Source organism: Schistocerca serialis, chromosome 5 (genome assembly GCF_023864345.2).
Source record: "Schistocerca serialis cubense isolate TAMUIC-IGC-003099 chromosome 5, iqSchSeri2.2, whole genome shotgun sequence".
Taxonomy (NCBI): Eukaryota; Metazoa; Arthropoda; class Insecta; order Orthoptera; family Acrididae; genus Schistocerca; species Schistocerca serialis.
The window spans coordinates 221116176-221135218 of record NC_064642.1 but is presented as its reverse complement, the minus strand read 5'-3'; positions in this window follow the sequence as shown (position 1 = coordinate 221135218).

Below are 19043 nucleotides of genomic sequence, written 5' to 3'. Positions count from 1 at the left end.
TTAGTGATAGTAGCTATTACCGCTTTTCTGTAAAGAAAGATTAAAGAATTTGATTTAAGATTTTCTAAAACGGAATAAAAATGAGCGAAGTTTTGGAAGCTTAAATATCGCTTCTGGTGTGTCCAGTGTGAGCAATGCAGGTGTTTCCGAGTGGTATAAGTGCTTCGGAGAAGGTCATGAAGACGTTGAAGATGGCGAGCGCGCTGGAGGCGTTAGTGATCACCAACCGATGAAATCGTGTAAAAAATAAAAGAAATGACAGCAAACGGCCGCCGAATTACAATCAAAGAATTTGCTGATGACGTTAACGTATCATATCATGCCATGACATATTTTGCAGGTGTGTTGATTACGCAATGTGTGAGAGAAAATCTGTTCCACGATTGTTGAATTTTGAACAAAAACTGTCGCGAATGCAAGTTGCTGAGGAATCCACAGATGAAGTCAACAACTATGCAAACTACTGAAACGGTGTGTGATAACAAGTGATGAAACATAGGTTTATTGATATGACGCAAAAGGAAGTTTCAGTCGTTCCAGTGGAAGCAATTTGGATCACCAAGACCGAAAGAAGCTCGACAACCGCAGTCTAATGTGAACCTCGTGCCGGCTGCGTTTCTCGATTTCAATGGCATACTTCAGTACGAGTTCCTTCTAAAAGATCGAATCATCAATAAGGTGTGCTATTTATTAGTTCAGATACGTTTACGTAAGAGACAAATTCACGATCTAAAGCCTATGGGCCCTAGTATGCGAACTTTGTTATATCTAACCTATAAATATAACATTTTAGGGAAGTTTTCGAGTTAAAAGCTAATAACGCTACAGTTAATGTACATTATTTAACTGTGAAATTTTGCTCTATGCAGTGTGATTAAATGAATTAATAGCGTTAAAAACTGAAAACAAATTAATTTCTTAAAGTATTTAGCACGCCCCATTAACTTCAGTATAAGAATTACATTATTATTTCAGTTTTAAAAATCAGTTCCTGTAAGTATAAGCAAATATGTTTATTAGACAAATGCCAGAAAAGCAAGTAAAGAGTATAAGAGTATAACACAATATCTAATTTTAAATGTATTTAATTAAAATGCAATACGTTCCAGTAATGTCTAGACAACGAATTACGTTATCTGAAAATCGCTTAGCCCAGCCTCAAGAGCTCAACAATCTACAACAGTTTCCTCCCACCTCAAAGAAAAAAAAAAAAAAAAAAAAAAAATAGAACACGCCTTGACACCCACTGTCAGCTTGTGATGTTAAAATACTGTTTGAGATCCATTAGTTGACATTCAGTGTAAATGTATGTGGCAATGTTTTACAACTCTGCTGTGATATGTTGATATTTTGGGCAAACCTTACAATTTTGCACTAACACAGTGATGGCTATCTTGATACAATTTTTGGGTCAACATCATGATAGATCGAGTAATTACTTATAATTTTGCTGTAACATGACAATTTAAGAGCAGTTTGTAAGAGGTCCATGACTAAGGAATTTATCGCTAGCGCACTCGAGCAGATGTAATTCCGATGGATTGCTCACACGCTGCCTGCGATATGTAAGCTATAAGAGAATCTCAGACCAAAGAGCAGTATAGGCTGCAGTGGGAACTGTGTAGCAGCAGGAGTAAGTATTAGCTAGCAGTCTGGTGTATGGAGTTGGCTGGGCCGGCCGTGGTGGAGCGATGGTGGAGCCTGGGCGATGTAGTAGAAGGTAAAAGCAGCCTCGCGCATATGTACAATTGTTATATCAAGTCCCATGTAAATGTTTTTAAAAAATCTCTTAACAATAATCTTTCTCATAAAAAGTAACTTTTGACAGTCATTCATCTATGTTTAAAGAATTTGCTAATTTCTCCAATCCATGGTCATCCCGATTATTGTAAAGAAAAATCAATTGTTTCCTTTTATACATGACAAATCTATCGGCCAGCATTGCACTGGGCTGTGCCAGAAAAATTTCTTATAGGAGCAGATATATGTGCGTTATCCAGTGACTTCATTGAGGTAAGATTTTTCAGTTTATTCAGAATGATCTTTCAGGGCCATGACGCATCACTGCTGACGTCGAAAATTTACCAGTTTAAATTCACAGTCAAGTATTGAAAGGCTGTAAGTGAACCACGATTTTATTGATAGATTAATCACGTTGTATTATTGATAGGTTACGGAATATATTTATTGGGAGGTTACGCTGAATGTGAATTATATAATTATATTTTTTACTGTTGGGAGGAATTTTATCTGTTGGGAGGTTACGCTAAATGTGAATGCAATATACTATTTTTTACTGTTGGAAGGTTACATTGAATGTGAATGATATAATTATATTTTAATATTGGGAGGTTACAAGTTTGTGAGAATTTTACTGTAACCTGCTGATGCATATGGCAACTTATAATTTTGCTACAACAATTCGTTACAACTGCAGGCAACAATAGTGATGTATGAAGTAATTTGTAACAGTCTGCTGTAATATTTTGACATACGGCATTATCTGTTTTAATTCTACTGTAGTGTAAAGATGTAGAGTGCAATTGGTTACAATTTTAATGCAAAATAGTGGTGTAAGGGCCAATGTTGCATGTGGTCTCCAGCCGTCATGGTTAGGCTGCGGAGAACTTGGCAACTTTTGTAGGCCTCTGTGCGCCACCACCGTACATTGGCCTTCCCGGCAGCCGTACGCCCGTCTCCTGGCGTCCACAAGACAGCCGTACCAGTCGCTAAGAGGTCAGAGAGACTGCCACCGTGACTGCCCAGCTGTCAACCATTCAGTTTACATGGGGGAAATAATCGTCCTTTGCGAACATTCGCCATATTTGATCTTCTTTGAATTCCACGTAAAGATCGGAGAGTACTCGCAACACACGCGATCACAAAGGCTGGCCAACACTTACTGAGCATTAGTCGCTATTCACCCGGCCAATGGGCGACATGGTTAGGTCAACCGTACCCTCGTATCCCGCCGAACCAATTTCGAAGTCTCGGTGGTGGCTCACGCCTTAACCCGGAAATGTTCTTTCGTTCCAGCCACCGGATACCTCCGCCGTGCACAAGGACATCAAGCAGAGTAGTCCTAGGAAACCAGCCACATAAATATTTCTTTAATTACAATTAAATATTAGGATGTAGTACTAATCAGTTGAAATTCAACAAAGATGGAAGTTTCAAAAATACATCCTCCTGATGACTCTGGCTCTGGAAATACCCCTGTAAATTTGTGTCCTCCTTATGATTTTCCATATGAAATCTTTCATACCCCTTACGTCTATCAAAGTGATGAAATGTATACCTCCCTTACGACCAAAGATGGTTAAAGATAGATGAAGACACAGTGCAGTTGAGCTGAAATTTGAAATTCTCACTGCCATTTTCATCTAATTCCAGGGTAACGTATTTCCCACCAAACTACACAACTGTTCCAGTATCCACCAATAGGAGTCAAGGAAAATCCAGGAGGGGGAAAAGTAGGGCTTGCAAACGGGGCGTTTGCGGGATCGAATTCCAGATAGCCCCAGAATTTCTCACCAAATTTGCAGAGAGGAAAACTTTAGGAATTCTATAGGGCTTTAAAAAATACGCTTAGCAGACCTGTATGTGGTTGGGAATTACACAACCATGACGGTATAAATTCCTGACGAAATTTGAAATTCCAACTATCATTTTATACAGCACTATTTCCAATCTTGACATTAAATAGTTGTTTGAACAATTTATTGTTTCCGATATTGATATTTCAAGCACACTCCAGTCACGCCCCTACCATTCTCCTGCAATTTATTGAAGATATAACGCAGTTGAGCTGAAATTTGAAGTTCTCACTGCCATTTTCATCTAATTCCAGCGTAATGGATTTCCCACCAAATTACATAACTGTCGCAATATCCGCCAATAGGAGGCAAGATAACCCAGAAGGGGGAAAAGTAGGGTTTGGAAACTGGACGTTTGCGGGATCGAATTCCAGATAGTCACAGAATTTCCGACAAAATATGCCATTCGTATGTGCCTAGTATCCAACAAGAGGAAGGAAGGAAAAACTGCCCCACAAGGAGGGTATGGAGGTAATTAATTATTGAATCAATCTGGCTGAGTTGGGGTAGCGCTAATGGACTACTTCCAAGACATCCAAAGCCCAGAATTTTGAGTAGGGCTGGAGTTTACCAGGTACCCTCTACACTGTTATGGACAAAAGAGGGTTTAGTGCGGTTTCTGGTTGCATGTAACAGATGCTCACTGGTCAGGAAGAATCTACTTGAGAGAGAGAGAGAGAGAAAAAGAGAGAGAGGGGGGGGGGGGGGGAGAGATGGAGGAGAGAGAGAGAGAGTTAGAGCATGTTTTTCGGCTGGAATTTCGCAGATATGAATGTCAAAGTTTTGCCACCACCTGATGCTTTCTCTGACAGGAAGTAACCAAAGAGGCAAGGGGGATGGGAGGTGGGGATTGGAAGAAGGTGGGATGGGTATGTTGCTTCTCCCAGCGTATTCTGCTGATGTTATTGTGAACTTACTCAGCCAACAACTGCATAGCAAGGTGAGGACATAGAGCAACTGCTTCCACTGAGCTATAACGGATGACGTGTGTTTGGGAACAAAGCAGAAAGTGAGTCTGGTCTCAAATTTCAATGAATGCCGACATCCTCTGTCACACATTCCTCTGCAGGCGATCAGAGCCTCCCAGTCCGGCACTTGGGACTCGAAGGATTGCCGTTGGTATGGTGCAAGTGGCCAGTTCCAGCACACTGCAAGTCGGGATCCCTGAAGTCAGCGGACAAAGAGATGGGGAAGTTTTTCTTTCACCCAATGTGGTTTACAGCGACGGTTTTAAGAGAGCATTTTTTCTGAAAATAGCAGTCAACCAATTTTATGAGATATTTTATGCCAAAAATGCAAATGAACTGTAGCAATCAATCATACATGCCTCAATATTTCTGGGAAACCAATGAGTTGAAGGTTCGATGTAATAATGATTTAGACCTAACTGCATCAGTCCCCACCAATAGGACGTAAGGTGACACCATAAGAATGGAGGTACAGCAATTGAGCAATTTTCCATCAAGGAGGAATTCTGTCTCCCACAAACTGATTGAACAAAGAATATGCAAATTGAATCGACATCGATATTCACTTGGATGTCGTTTCCTGAGATCCTTCCTCCCCAGCACAGACTGGGTCTTTTTCCCGCCAATTTCTAGATGGGATATGGGGGGGCGAAGAGGGGTTGGGAGGAGAGGGGAAAAGAAGCTCAGAGCTGAACTGGGGAGCGATGACAAAAAAAATGGTTACTTTTAACACAGGTTTGGGGGAGGAGGAAGGTGAGGGGGAGGAGTGGGGGTTCTCAGGAGGCTTGATTATAACCAGGTGTTCATAAATCAGTCCCCAGAGGTTCATAAATTAATTAGCATAAAAATTGGTTAAGGGGATGGAGTCAATTTTCTCTGAATGATACAATGCCCTATATGCATGCAACCCACACAAACCAAATGACTCAGAACAGGCTTTAGCCTACTACTTTCAATAGCTTATGTGTCTGCAATTAGTCGCTCAGCATTTCCACCTAGCTGGCAGTCTAACGATCATTGACACAGGTAGTCATCTTCCATAAGTTACCAATAGCAGAACTTGCACGACTTTTTACTGTCTGCCAGTGATAGCATCCTGGGGTGTAACAGAATGAATACTTTTTTCTGTTCTGAAAATAACGAAAATAACCTCGCTTAGGGATGAACAATTCCACTAGCATGAGTATCAGTTTAGCAGCGTCTGACCATGTTATCCGTTGTGTAACGCATCTGACTTCCATTTTCGTAGTCTGCCTTTATATTCAGCGGATAATATAGCGAAAATTCTGACGACTGTAACAAATGTTTAACAACTATAGTTGGTGAATTAAGACAACGACCTCGTTTGTTTTAAATAGGGAAGTATGTACTTTTCCGTATGGAAACAGAAAAAGCTGTCGATGAGTAGTTCAACGACATAGCATGTGTACACTTCATCAAATGTAAACCACTGTTACGTTGTCGCAAAAAGATGTCCTGGAACTGCCTCCCCTACTGCAACGGATGTACGCAAACACGTAACTCACAGCTCGTGTGTGTACCTGTGCGTTTGACGCCCATTACTCTTTCCTTTGTCATTGTGCTCACCAACAACGTGCTCGCAAAGCCATTCCGAACTTGAGGGTGGATACGGCAGATGAAAATGTGTATTTCGTCTATGGAGAAAGTCGCTAATGTCTTAAATGAGCGGTGTGATTGCTTGGTTGAAGGTGTCTTGGGTCGTGCTAAGTCCTCAGGATCTGACTCTTCGAAAACATTGTAAAAATATTTTAAGAAACTGGTTGCATGAAGAACAAAATAATCGTATTAAATACCCCTAGAACACCAAAGGGAGAGGAGGCAAATGTCGCATTGCTGCTGAACTATCATAAACTTAACTGCCTCATTTTTTTATTTAAAGTAAGTCATAATTTATAAGTTATGCATTAGTTAATCACGATTATAATATCTCCAATGGTACGTCACAACCCGAAGTAAGTACAAAATGTCCTTTTTTACAGTATTGCAATCGCACATTTTACAGTGGTTTAGTGATATAGGGTTAAAATGAAATGCAATTAGATTTTGGGAGCGGTTACACACTATCCACACATCACAACGAGGTGACTCGAATATGCGAAAGGGATCAACCAAAGTACTGTCTTCGAATAATACTACATTCCAACGTACTGCGTCGTTCCACCTTTCGTTACATCTACAGATTGATCAAAGTGATTTTGAAAATAGGCTCTAGTTATATGAGTGCTGTGTACGAAAACGTCGATTCGTTCTGGTTGCTTTCATTCTGTTGTGTACATAGTTCCGCGTAGTCAGCGCGTACTCAACTTTCCCACTAGAGCGCGCTCCGGTAAGCACAACAGCGCAGGCGGAGCGCTCGTCCGTCTCCGCACTACGAGATGGCGCTGTCATAGAGACGGACCAAATTCTGCTTCCGCCGATCCGTGTATTAATATGTAACGCAGCCAATGAGATTGCTGCTAACGTAGAACCTTTTCTCCTCGTAGATCACACTCGCGCAGTGATACCCGAACGCTCGTGGTATTATAACGAGTGTACAGACCTCCGATTAGTTAGTCTGCATTTGTCTGCACCAGTCTGTACGAGTCTGCATTAGTCTGTGCCTAATAAGGTTATCATAGTCCTGTACATAGCCACGAAGAGAAATGTATAGACATTTTGTCAAGTATCAGAGATATGTGAGAATAAGATTAACATACCAAGACGCCGGCCGAAGTGGCCGTGCGGTTCTGGACGCTACAGTCTGGAACCGAGCGACAGCTACGGTCACAGGTTCGAATCCTGCCTCGGGCATGGATGTGTGTGATGTCCTTAGGTTAGTTAGGTTTAAGTAGTTCCGAGTTCTAGGCGACTGATCACCTCAGAAGTTGAGTCGCATAGTGCTCGGAGCCATTTGAACCATACCAAGACCAAAGGAACTTCAGATTGTCAATTGTAAACATCATCCAGAATCAAGTTACGTAATGTCCATGACTTTTATTATTTTAATAAATGTGTGTGAAAATTATTCGAGTTCTGTTTAAAGTTGATCACCGTCAATCTGCTACTGTAAGCGTGCAAGTGGCATTTCTATCGTCTGATCTAACGGCAGAAAATACACACGCCACGATATTGCTGACACTCGCCTACTTCGTTAGAGCGACAAGTCAAATAATCTGATGGTGTGTGTACCGAAGGTCTTACAGTACGCACACCACACATTCTAAAACTATAACACGGCTTTATAATACCAGAAGGCCTTGGCCATCCTCACTAACCTTGTTTGGCACCTACATTTCCAAACTGTGTTGAGCAATACTTCTCATTTTAAATGATTTTTGCTCCACACTACTGACCTCAGAGATCACTGTCTGATGTTACTCGTTCAGATAATAATTAATCTGGTCATTGTAGTCCCATCAAAGCAAATACACACTGGAACGAAATGTTCACACTACAGCTGAGTGTACGCTGATGTGAAACTTTCCGACAGATTAAAATTTTGTGTCGGACAGCGATTCGAACTCGGGACCTTTGCCTTTCGCAGGACGTCCTCTATCAGCTGAGCTACCCAAGCATGACTCACGACCCACCCGCACAACTGTCGGGAGTAAAGCTATGAGGATGGGTCGTAAGTCGACCTTGGGTAGCTCAGTTCGTAGAGCACTGCTCGCGAAAGGCAACGGTCCCGAATTAGAGTCTCGGCTGGCACAAAGGATTAATCTGCCAGGAAGTTACAACTATACGCTGTAAAACAAAAGAAATGGGACGGAAATCGGTAGACCAGATGTCCATGTACAGACAAACAAATCTACTGTAATTTCAGAGAAAATGGATGACTTATTCAAGATAAACACCTTCACAAGGTAAGCAGGTCAATAACGGTTTGGCCCAACTCTGGTTCTCATACAAGCAGTTATTTGGCTTGGTACTGATTCACAGAATTGTTGGATGTCCTCCTGAGGTACATCGTGCCGATTTCTGTCCAATTGGCGCTTTCTATCGCCAAAATCGCGAGTTGATTGGAGGGCCCTACCCATAATGCTCCATACGTTCTTAGTTGGGGAGAAAATCGACAACCCCGATTGCCAAGGCTCAGTTTGACAAGCACAAATGCAAGCGGTAGAAATTCTCGCCGTGCGCGGGCGGGCATTATCTGCTGAAGTGTAAGCCCAGGATTGCTTGCCGTGAAGGGCGACAAATGTGGTGTAGAATATCATCGGCGTACCGCCAAGCTGAGAGAGTGCCATGGATGACAACCAAAAGTGCCCTGCTATGAAAAGGAATGACACACCCCATTTCATTAAAAATGGTCGGCGGGAGGTATACGGGGGGGGGGGGGGGGGCATGTTGATTGGAGCTCAATTCGAAGTTGGATTAATCACTAAAGCCAGTTCTAGTCCAACAAATGAAATACCCGGGCCGAACATGTGGCGGGAGACGCCCCAGACAGAAGAGGGTTACCAGTCTGTCGCCCACCATACAGCCCGACAGCTTGGAGCGACTGTCTTGGCTGTCATTTATTTTCACAGCAAGGTCCCCTTGGCTGTCGTCCATGGAACCTTTTCAGCTCAGCAGTATGACGGTAATATCTTATGCCCCGTTTTGTTGCCCTTCGTGGCAAGTTATCCTTTGCTTGCATTTCTGCAAAATAATGCCCGTCCACTCATGGCGAGACTTTCTACAGCTCGTCTTCGTGCCTGCCAAGTTCCACCTGTGCCAGCACGGTCGCACGATCTGTTCTCAGCTGAGAACGTTTGGATCATTATAGACAAAAACCATCCAACCATTTCGGGATTTTGACGGTCTAACAGGTGATTTTGTCAAAATTTGGCACAATGTCCCGCAGGACGACATCTTAGAACTCTAACAATCAAAGCCAAGACGAATAACACTTGATTAAGGGGTAGAGATAGGCCAACGCTGTACTGAGTTCTTCCTTTAGTGAAACTCTTTCTCTTCAAAAATCATCCAATATTTCTGAACATGTGGTCATTAGTTTCTCTATTGATGTACATCACACCTATGGATTTCCTTTCCATTCAGACAATTCCTTCGTGGTCTGTCGGTTTCTTTGTGTATTTCAGAATATAGAGTACTTGTAATCAATGATACTATAACAGCGTTATGGAAAATGATTTCCTCCTCCGTGTTGTCTGAATTGAAATGTTTGTGTCTGTCCGTTACCAGCCGAGTTAAGCCGTTCCTCTCGGTAGTCGGTTCTGAAAGTAATTTTCAGGACAATCTCAGATAAATTCCTGCCTCTGGCTCCAGCTTTAATAGCATGACTCTCCCACTGTCAACTGACAAAGCGGATTACGTCCATGTAATAACAGCATGATCGGGAAACTTACCCACGATGTTCTCTAAACAAGTGTTTCTGAAATGCTGTCACACATATAAAAGCAGCAGATTTTTTGAAACCTTTGATGGTTGTTTCATCGAGATTACCTGACATTCGTAATCTTAATAATCTCACTAGATATCGTTGTGTTTCTTTAGAGGAGTAAATATGCCTTCACTACAGGCCTCTTCTGATGCATATCATGATCTGAATTTAAAATTCAGCTGATGTTCAGTTCTGATTTTAGCCTATATACTACTTACTATTCTACGTGAGCATTATTAGTTTTCGTAGGCGAGAGTCTTGATTAATTATCACCAACTTTTTTAAATCAACAAAAGTCCAAACCAAACTTAATTAAAATACTATAAAGCTTAGCAATTCAGACACTTTGTAATGGAAGCATGGACCTTTGGAATTTCATCTACTGAAGACTTAAGAGTCACCGAACTTAAAATTCTTTGGAAAAAGCTACCTATAGCCTTGGAACTCATAAATCCAGTGAAGCAGTAGTCAACGAGTTTAAGAAAACATCTATAACACATGTCATACAAATTACAGATGAAAAGACTATTGAAGTGCTAGAGCAGCGGAACGTCAACACAAATTCTAACTTACATATCAAGAGGATAGAGCTCAGTAGGTTTACCATACAAGAGACGGAAACACCTGTGACAGGCCACTAGGCTTATAACTAGACAGACGATGATTATGATGATGATGATGATGATGATGATGATGATGATGATGACAGAGGAAACTGCTAGGAAACACAATAATCTTGCAAGGAGCGACTTAGTGCACCTGGACTGATGAACGCTGTGTACGTACACGAAATGGAAAGAACGGTAAAAGAAAAAGGTCGAACAGCTCATGTTAAATGGCAGACAAATTCTGATTAACAACCACTTCGTAACAAACAATACTAGAGGCATCTGCCCCATACCTGCTGTCACGTTTAGAAAGACAAAGTACTTAATCCCTTTAACTTTTCGGATTCAGGTGGCCCAACTATGGTCATAAAGCAGAATGGTCCGCTATCGGATTTTAGTTCACTCAGAAGACAATGGCAAATGAATCGCTAGTACCCATTAGCCCAATCGATTATTCTCAAAATTCTGAGAACTATTTTCCGATAAACGGAGGCAGCAGCTGATTTTGCAGGCGACAGCAACCAGGGATGCCCGTCCTACCGGAAAAGTCAGCCCCACCCCTTTCCGCGTTCGGTGAATAAAACGGAACGCGCAGTGGTGTTGCTTCCGCTCAATAGAACTTCTGCGGTGGCTGCGGCCCCATCTCGCATTATTCTGCTCTGTTTAACTCAGATATACCTGATAGAGTTTACAACTTAGGTAGTTTTCTCTCACGTAAAACGGAATGGCTGCTCTACATCTTCCGCGAAAGACGGACATTGTTCTTCTTACATCCTGTGCGTTGCTAGGAAGTCAAAAGGCATACCCTCCTATACTCCAGAGATCTGAACCCGAATTTATACTGTAAAATGGAACAAACAATCTACATTGTATTACTTCGTTTCACTGATGACAATAAAAATGACATGGTTTGAACGATTTATGTTAAGTGATGAAAATACTGCATAAACAAGACTGATCAGTTCTTAATTCGTTTTCTTTTTGTGTTTCAATAAAATACTTCTCAATCCCACTTAGCAACTCTCGTTTATACAGCCTTGCCAAATATTGAAAGTTCATTTAAAATTCATAGACACAAAAAAGATTTATGGCAGAACACCATTAAATAAGTTATGGCTGAGCATGAACGGTAGTTGTGTCTACATTAAAGTAGATAGAGCCGTAAATTGTTGATGCATCAGTTCAGTGGAGGTGGGTAGGGGTATTATCAGAGGAGTTACTACTTACGAAAGGCATTTGAGAGTCGAGCTCTTCACTAGATCCTCCGTCATTTAAAATTTACTTGCATGAGGTATTAAAGACAATACAAAAATAAGTATAGCCCGATGGGAATGTTGCTGGTAGGTGACAAATTATACTGTCTATTATTCGTTTATAACCAAGTGATAGCAGTAATTCCATGTTGAACAGTTTCTTGGTATACTTCTTTCAATGGGACGCCACATCGGTGACTTACTTGCCCTTAACCTACTGTATAATCTTACTATGGAATTAGGACCCACCTTTTAACGTGGCAGATCGTAACACCAGCGAGAGATGAACGATAAGTTAACAGCTTGTTGAAATAATCTGTGGGCCGACCGGGATTCGACCAGGCAGACTTTCCGTTTACAAACATGCGCTTCACCTTCGCCGCTAGACCACCAGGTACGACGACCAGGTGATAATTACCATAATTAGTGAAGTTTCTAGCTATGTGCTGAGCAAGTGATTTCAAGAATGACCAGTGAGATGAAAAATAAACATAAAAATTACTGAGAATGCGACAAAAGTAGGTGCTCACCAGCAGCTGAGATTTTACTATTAAAAGCTGTTGTCTTTTAAATACGTAGGTGTGACTATACCTGCGAATGGAAAGAGTGTACAAGTAATTAGAAATTGGACTCGACAAGAAAATCTTGCTATTAGATAGTTAAACTTAAACGTTAGGATTAAGATAACAAAAAGAACAAAGATTATATACAAAACGATTATAAAATATGTATAAGTGCATCACAGGTTGAAAATTGCATGTTATAAGACTGTCAACCTGCAGTTTCTCATGTTTTATGTCTCTATTAAATTCTGAACAGTCTTTTCCGTGATATCTGTCTAGTCACTCTTGGCTCTGCTACGGCGTTTTGTCTTAACTACTGTCTTCGGGGCGAGCGATAGCTTATCCAGTAAGAATTCAAGGTGGCCAGAGCAGACACCATGGCTTCTGCCTCTAAACAACAACAAACCTTCCTATTCCGTTCTGGCTACCATTCTGTTCGGTTCTTGGGTGCGCTGTGTTGTTTTAAGAACGTGGCTGCTGTGATATATGTAGAGAACGAAGGAGAGTGACATGCGACTACAGCCGGGTTTTTCAGTGCGTTGTTAGTTGTGGTCTTCAGTCCAGAGACTGGTTTGATGTAGCTCTCCAATCTACTCTATACTGCGCAGGCTTCTTCATTTCCCTGTACCTACTGCAGCCTACATCCTTTTGAATCTGCTTAGTGTATTTATTTCTTGGTCTCCCTCTACGATTTTTACCCTCCACGTTGCCCTCCAAAAGTAATTTGTGGTCCATTGATGCCTCAGAACATGTCCTACCAACCGATCCCTTCTTCTAGTCAAGTTGTGCCACAAATTTCTCTTCTCCCCAATTCTGTTCAATACCTCCTCAGTAGTTATGTGATCTACCCATCTAATCTTCAGCATTCTTCTGTTGCACCACATTTCGCAAGCTTCTATTCTCTTCTTGTCCAAACTATTGATCGTCCACGTTTCACTTCCATACATGGCTACACTCCATACAAATACTCTCAGAAACGACTTCCTCACACTTAAATCTATGCTCGATGTTAACAAATTTCTCTTCTTCAGAAACGGTTTCCCTGCCATTGCCAGTCTACATTTTATATCCTCTCTACTTCGACTATCAACAGTTATTTGGCTCCCCAAATAGCAAAACTCATTTACTACTTTAAGTGTCTCATTTCCTAATCTAATTCCATCAGCATCACCCGATTTAATTTGCAACATTCCATTATCCTCGTTTTGCTTTTGCTGATGTTCATCTTATATCCTCCTTTCAAGACACTGTCCGTTCCGTTCAACTGCTCTTCCAGGTCCATTGCTGTATCTTACAGAATTACAATGTCATCGGCGAATCTCGAAGTTTTTATTTCTTCTCCATGGATTTTAATTCCTATTCCGAATTTTTGTATTGTTTCCTTTACTGCTTGCTCAATATACGGATTGAATAACATCGGGGATAGGCTACAAACCTGTCTCAGTCCCTTCCCAGCCACTGCTCCCTTTTCACGCCCCTAGACTCTTATAACGGCCACCTTCGGAATTTGAAATTAAGTGCGTTGTTATATTTAAAGTTGCAAGCCGCATTCCTCGGTGGATGAGGGCCGGAAACAAGGAAACATTTGCTAGAAATTCATGCTTGGTGAGCAATGTTGAAGCAAAGTTTTACTGTCTGTATTGAGGCATTGTTATTAACAAGATGCGAATTGCTGTTCCGATTAGTGTGTATCAGTTCGCCATTTATCTATGCAGTAAAATTGTTGCGTAACCGAGCAGAGAAGATACGTTCATCGTTCATCCAACATTTCATTATAATTTCGATGTTTTCAAGGGATCTATAAACTAATTCTGTGTCCTGCAGTGTTACATCCACCACATGGTTCTTGCAATATTAATTAGAGTTCATGTCAATCGAATACATCTTTTGGTGGCAATAACTATCAAGTGATCCAAAATCTTTTACATATATTTAGCCGCTTTCCCATCATTCAGTCTAGAATATACATTTTAATGGTTATCTCCAAGGATCTATATGCCAATGGACTTTAACATTAATCAGTAATGGGATATTATGTATCAGTAATGGGATACTCCTTCAGCAAGGTATCTCTCCAGTGAGATTTGCTTTACTTGTGGTGCAGACATTTTTACAGCGTGCATTGCTTTCAGTATTTCTAGTAGATTTCTTATAGTTTACAGACGTTAACTTCTCTTCGAGATCTGCGAAGCATCCATTACAAACTTTCTATACAGTGTTCTACGAATATTCACTACTATCAGTTTTTTACAAAAAAGTGTTCTGAATTACAGTTGTGAGTGAAACATGCTCAATGCAATACTTTGCATGGTGTAACGTATGAAATTTTGTAATGTAAAATATGTTATTCGTTCTGATAGTTAACTTTTCTAGAGAACTACGCAGTCCAGATGCCTGATTTAAATGTTGTTGTGGGTCAAAATTCATAGAGAAAATAGAGAATTTATCATGAAGTCGGTTTTCTGTGAGAATTACAATCTCCATTCAGTTTCATTTTAAAACACAGGCACCATACATTTTGGAGATTAGTAATATAAATGCGATCTTTCAGTTAATATTGTTCATAAAAGTCTTTTAGTTTATATTGAAACAATTTCTGTTTCTCGTGGGTTCAGACTGCTTGTATCCGCAAATTTTTTCATGTAGTTACAATAACTACACTTACAATGTGTTTAATAGAGAATGATTGTTATTTGTCAATAGTTACTGATGTAGTGTGCCACTTACCATGATACAGAGCAGAAAGTTAGCAGAATTTAGTGACATTACGATGAGATTAATTATTTAGGTTTACACTGAAGTAAACAGTGAGAATTGGATTTTATTTTCGAAATACTGACAGATACATTGTCTAATAAATAGAAGATTACTATCTTAGTAGTATCAAGTACAGCTACGGTTTTTGAGTGAACGTCCTTATACTGAAGTTAAGTAGGTTCTGTGATCAGGAGAAGTATTAATTTTGTAACGCCAAGCGTTAATGTTCTTTCCTTTATACAGAGTGAACATTACTGACTGTAAATGGAGGAAAAAAGTTTCTGTGATCATATGTCCAGAAATGCATCGTTGCCACTTTAGAATGCGCTGACAGATGTAAGTTATTTTCACCGTGTGCCGTGTGTTCCTTGTGTCTTGAAGGGTGTGTTAGACGTAGCGTACTGCAAGCAGGCAAATGGTCCGGTATTCGTGTCGGGAACAAGCCTAGATGGTACCTGTGTACGTTAAGCAGAAGAAAACGATCGAGAGGCAGCACGGTCCTCCACATCTGGTGTACGCGCAGTCCGCCTCCTCCCTGCGAGTTAGTCTGTCTGATGGGACCCATTATTATACAAACGACCCCAAAAAATCCGCTTGAAATATTGTCTGATGGGCCTGGAGTCTGTGAGGGTACTCATTGTGGTTCAGCCTTGCTGGAGTGGAATTAGAAATTGCTGTGCATTTTATGTAGTTTCAAGCAAGATGTATTTCTAAAGGGAGACATATTTGGCATTCTATGATGTTAATGCAGAGATTGATAGTATTAAGGATGATCTGAAGTTTAGTTCTTGCAAAATCAGATTTTTTGACTTAAAATGTAATTTTTAGGGCAATAGTTGTCCTACAGACCTAATTCATGTGGAATTTATGCATGATTAAAACATGGCAAAAAGGTTGGATACCTTACAGTTTTTCTCATTTAGCTATTTATTTGCTGTTTTAGGAAAAAAGTTATCTGAGCCTAAGCAATTTTGTTTGTGCTTCAGGGTCTGAGATGACGATGGGTGTGTTGAAAGATTGTTGAGAGTATTTATGTTATTTCGGAGAGTCAAACCGTTCTTATGATAAGTACATTGCAGAATATTTCTAGCAATTTCATTTCTGTAGTGTCCCTGGTTTTAATGATAATCTATGACACTGAGAGAAAATTTGAGCGCAGTCTTCATTTTCTTGATAAGTAGGTGCTTTTTAGAGAATTATTCGATAACTTTATAAATGTGTTTTATTTTTGAAAAGAATTTGGACTTGTGATTTTTTTTGGTTAAATGTTGTCTTTAGAAGTCGTAGTTGATTTTTTTTATTTTGTTTTTGATGGTACTGCCCTGCAGTATATGGTGGAGAGCACTACAGGGTCAAAGAGAGACAAGGAGGGTACGTTTCGGAAAAAAATAGAAAGAGAGAGGTGACGAATCTGAACTCATGGAACACACTGATTTAGACGTTTTATCAGCTGTTGCCACTCAAGGGAGCGATCGTGTACTCAGTAGTGATTTGGTTATTATGCCTAGTATTGAAGTAGATGGTGTCGAAGTCAGTGATATTAACACATTCGACACAGATGCAAGTCTCACTCGATTCAGACTCGAGCATTGGCTCAATGGATTAACATTATGACAAAACAAATCAGTTACAAGAACAGAAACATTATTATCAGAACACTAGAAAACTCTGCCGCCTTAAGTTTCTTTACAGGTCTAATGATTCATTGTCTCTGGAATCTTTCTCAGGACCATAAAAACCTTCTTTCACACATCCATCAAGATCTTCATTCTCTCTAGGAACATTTGCACAATCATCATCAATAACCTTCAAAAGTAGATCAGATTTGTTCATCTCCTTTCGTTTTCTGAACAGGGCCATCTCTAATGCCGGGATTAACTTTAAGACGAAAACTCGTAGTAAATACTCGAAAAATCAAATGACCAACAGAATGATAAATAAGCAGGAAGTACTTGAAGGGAATAAAGTTTTATAGATTGTCTACTGAAGCACAGATGATGTTCTAGAAATACATCACAGCAGACGCCATCTACAGATAACTTGTAGAAATCTCAAGTTTCCTTGAGATCTGTTGTGACATATGGTGCACAAAACATAAGTAAACTCGGGTTCTCTTTATAGTGTGTTAATGTTAATATACAGGAAACTGATAGTAATTTCATGAGGGGCAGTCAAGTTGTCTCTAATGTGGCTCAGCCACAGGGGTCTTTTGGTATTTATAGTGGGTCACCAGTTGCTTCCATTGGTTCTGCTGCTTGTCATGTTCAAATAGAAGAACACAATATAAACTCAGTTCCACAAGGTGATTTTGATCAGCATTTACTCAGTACATTGATACAAGCCATGAGCCACATGTTAGGTAAGAGTGTGGATGTGTTAAAAGAAGAATAAAAACAAAATGCAAAATAATACAATTAAGAGCTGATATGAAAGTTCTTAATGAGATACTTAAGAACAGTGATAAGAAGCGGAGTAGGAGTTTTCATAGAAAATGGAGGCTTAGGTGAAGGGGCTTGAAAATAAATTAGGGAGAGAATTGAAGCTAGTGCAACAGAGTTGACTGATAAATTAGAGGCTCGTGTCACTACTTACAGGGACAGCTACATAGTTTATAATGAAAACGTGAATACATTGGCATAGAGATGAGAAGGAAATTTAATGTGCTTGGCCCCTAGTTCTGGATAGAATTACATACAGACTTGGACTGGAGAATTTTTAATGTAGAACAGAAACTTACCACTGGTTAAAAAATCTGAAGTCAGTTTCAGATGGTTGTTAGTAAACCAAGTCAGTAGTTGCAAACTGATTTTCATAATTTAAAGGAGAAATGTGAAGAAAATGACACATATTTGTCATAAAGCTTGTGATGATACCACATCAAGAAATCGTTAGGCAAGTTCAAAAGCAGATTTTAACTTATGGTACAATACTACAAGGTTTAGGAAAGTATTTTGAAAAGTTAAGGATGATTTCAGAGAAAGAAATACCAGATAGTAGTGATGAGATTAGACACATAGTTGAGCCAGTTGTCAATTTAGGGGCTTCTGTTGCACAATTCATTGTTCATGGTGAACAGAGTTCTAGTGGAAAGTAGCTGTACGAGTTGGTTAGTCAAAGAAAGTGAGATCATTGTCAAGATTCAAGAACAGTTAGATGGAGGTTAATAGGAGACAATGAGAGATAGCTCGATAATTAATGAGAGATTATCAAAGACTTAGGATACACTGGGTGAAAATGACGATGTGAATTCATATTACAAAGGAGAGCCAGATCTTGTGCCCTTTATGCCATGAGCAGAAGCAATCACATACAATTAACACATGAGAATATACATTGGGGAGGCATGTTGGTTTTGAGTACAATCGCCTTTTATCTATTAAGAAATTCCATGTCTTTATAAATATAGCAAATGTTATTCATCCTTGCGCTCAGGTGGAGTAATTTAATTTTTCACTCCCACCAACTTCGCCTGCTGCGTAGAAGATAGAATTTTTGAGCAGTTACTTTGAAAGTGAACCTGCTGTGTTCATGCATACACTGTGAATCTTAAGAAGAGATTAGACATTTGATCTTGTTTGCAGACTGGTCTGAAGCAGAACAATGTAGAATTAAAATGGCACTCTGATGATGAAATATTTCAGTAATTATGGTTTTGGCAATCCAAATGAATTACTTCCCAGTCCTTGCAGTGTTGCCAAATCGAATCAAATTTGTCTTATGACACCTCCTTCACGTTAATGCCAAATTTTTCTTGTTGTCCATGTGAAAGATGATTTAGAGGGTTACCAATGCTTCTTACAAATGTTGAAATATTACATAATGACGAGAACTGTCCAGGTATGAATGGTAATCGGTTTATTTATTCTGATCCAAGAGATTGGGAGATTATTGTTGGTGAAATGATATGTGACA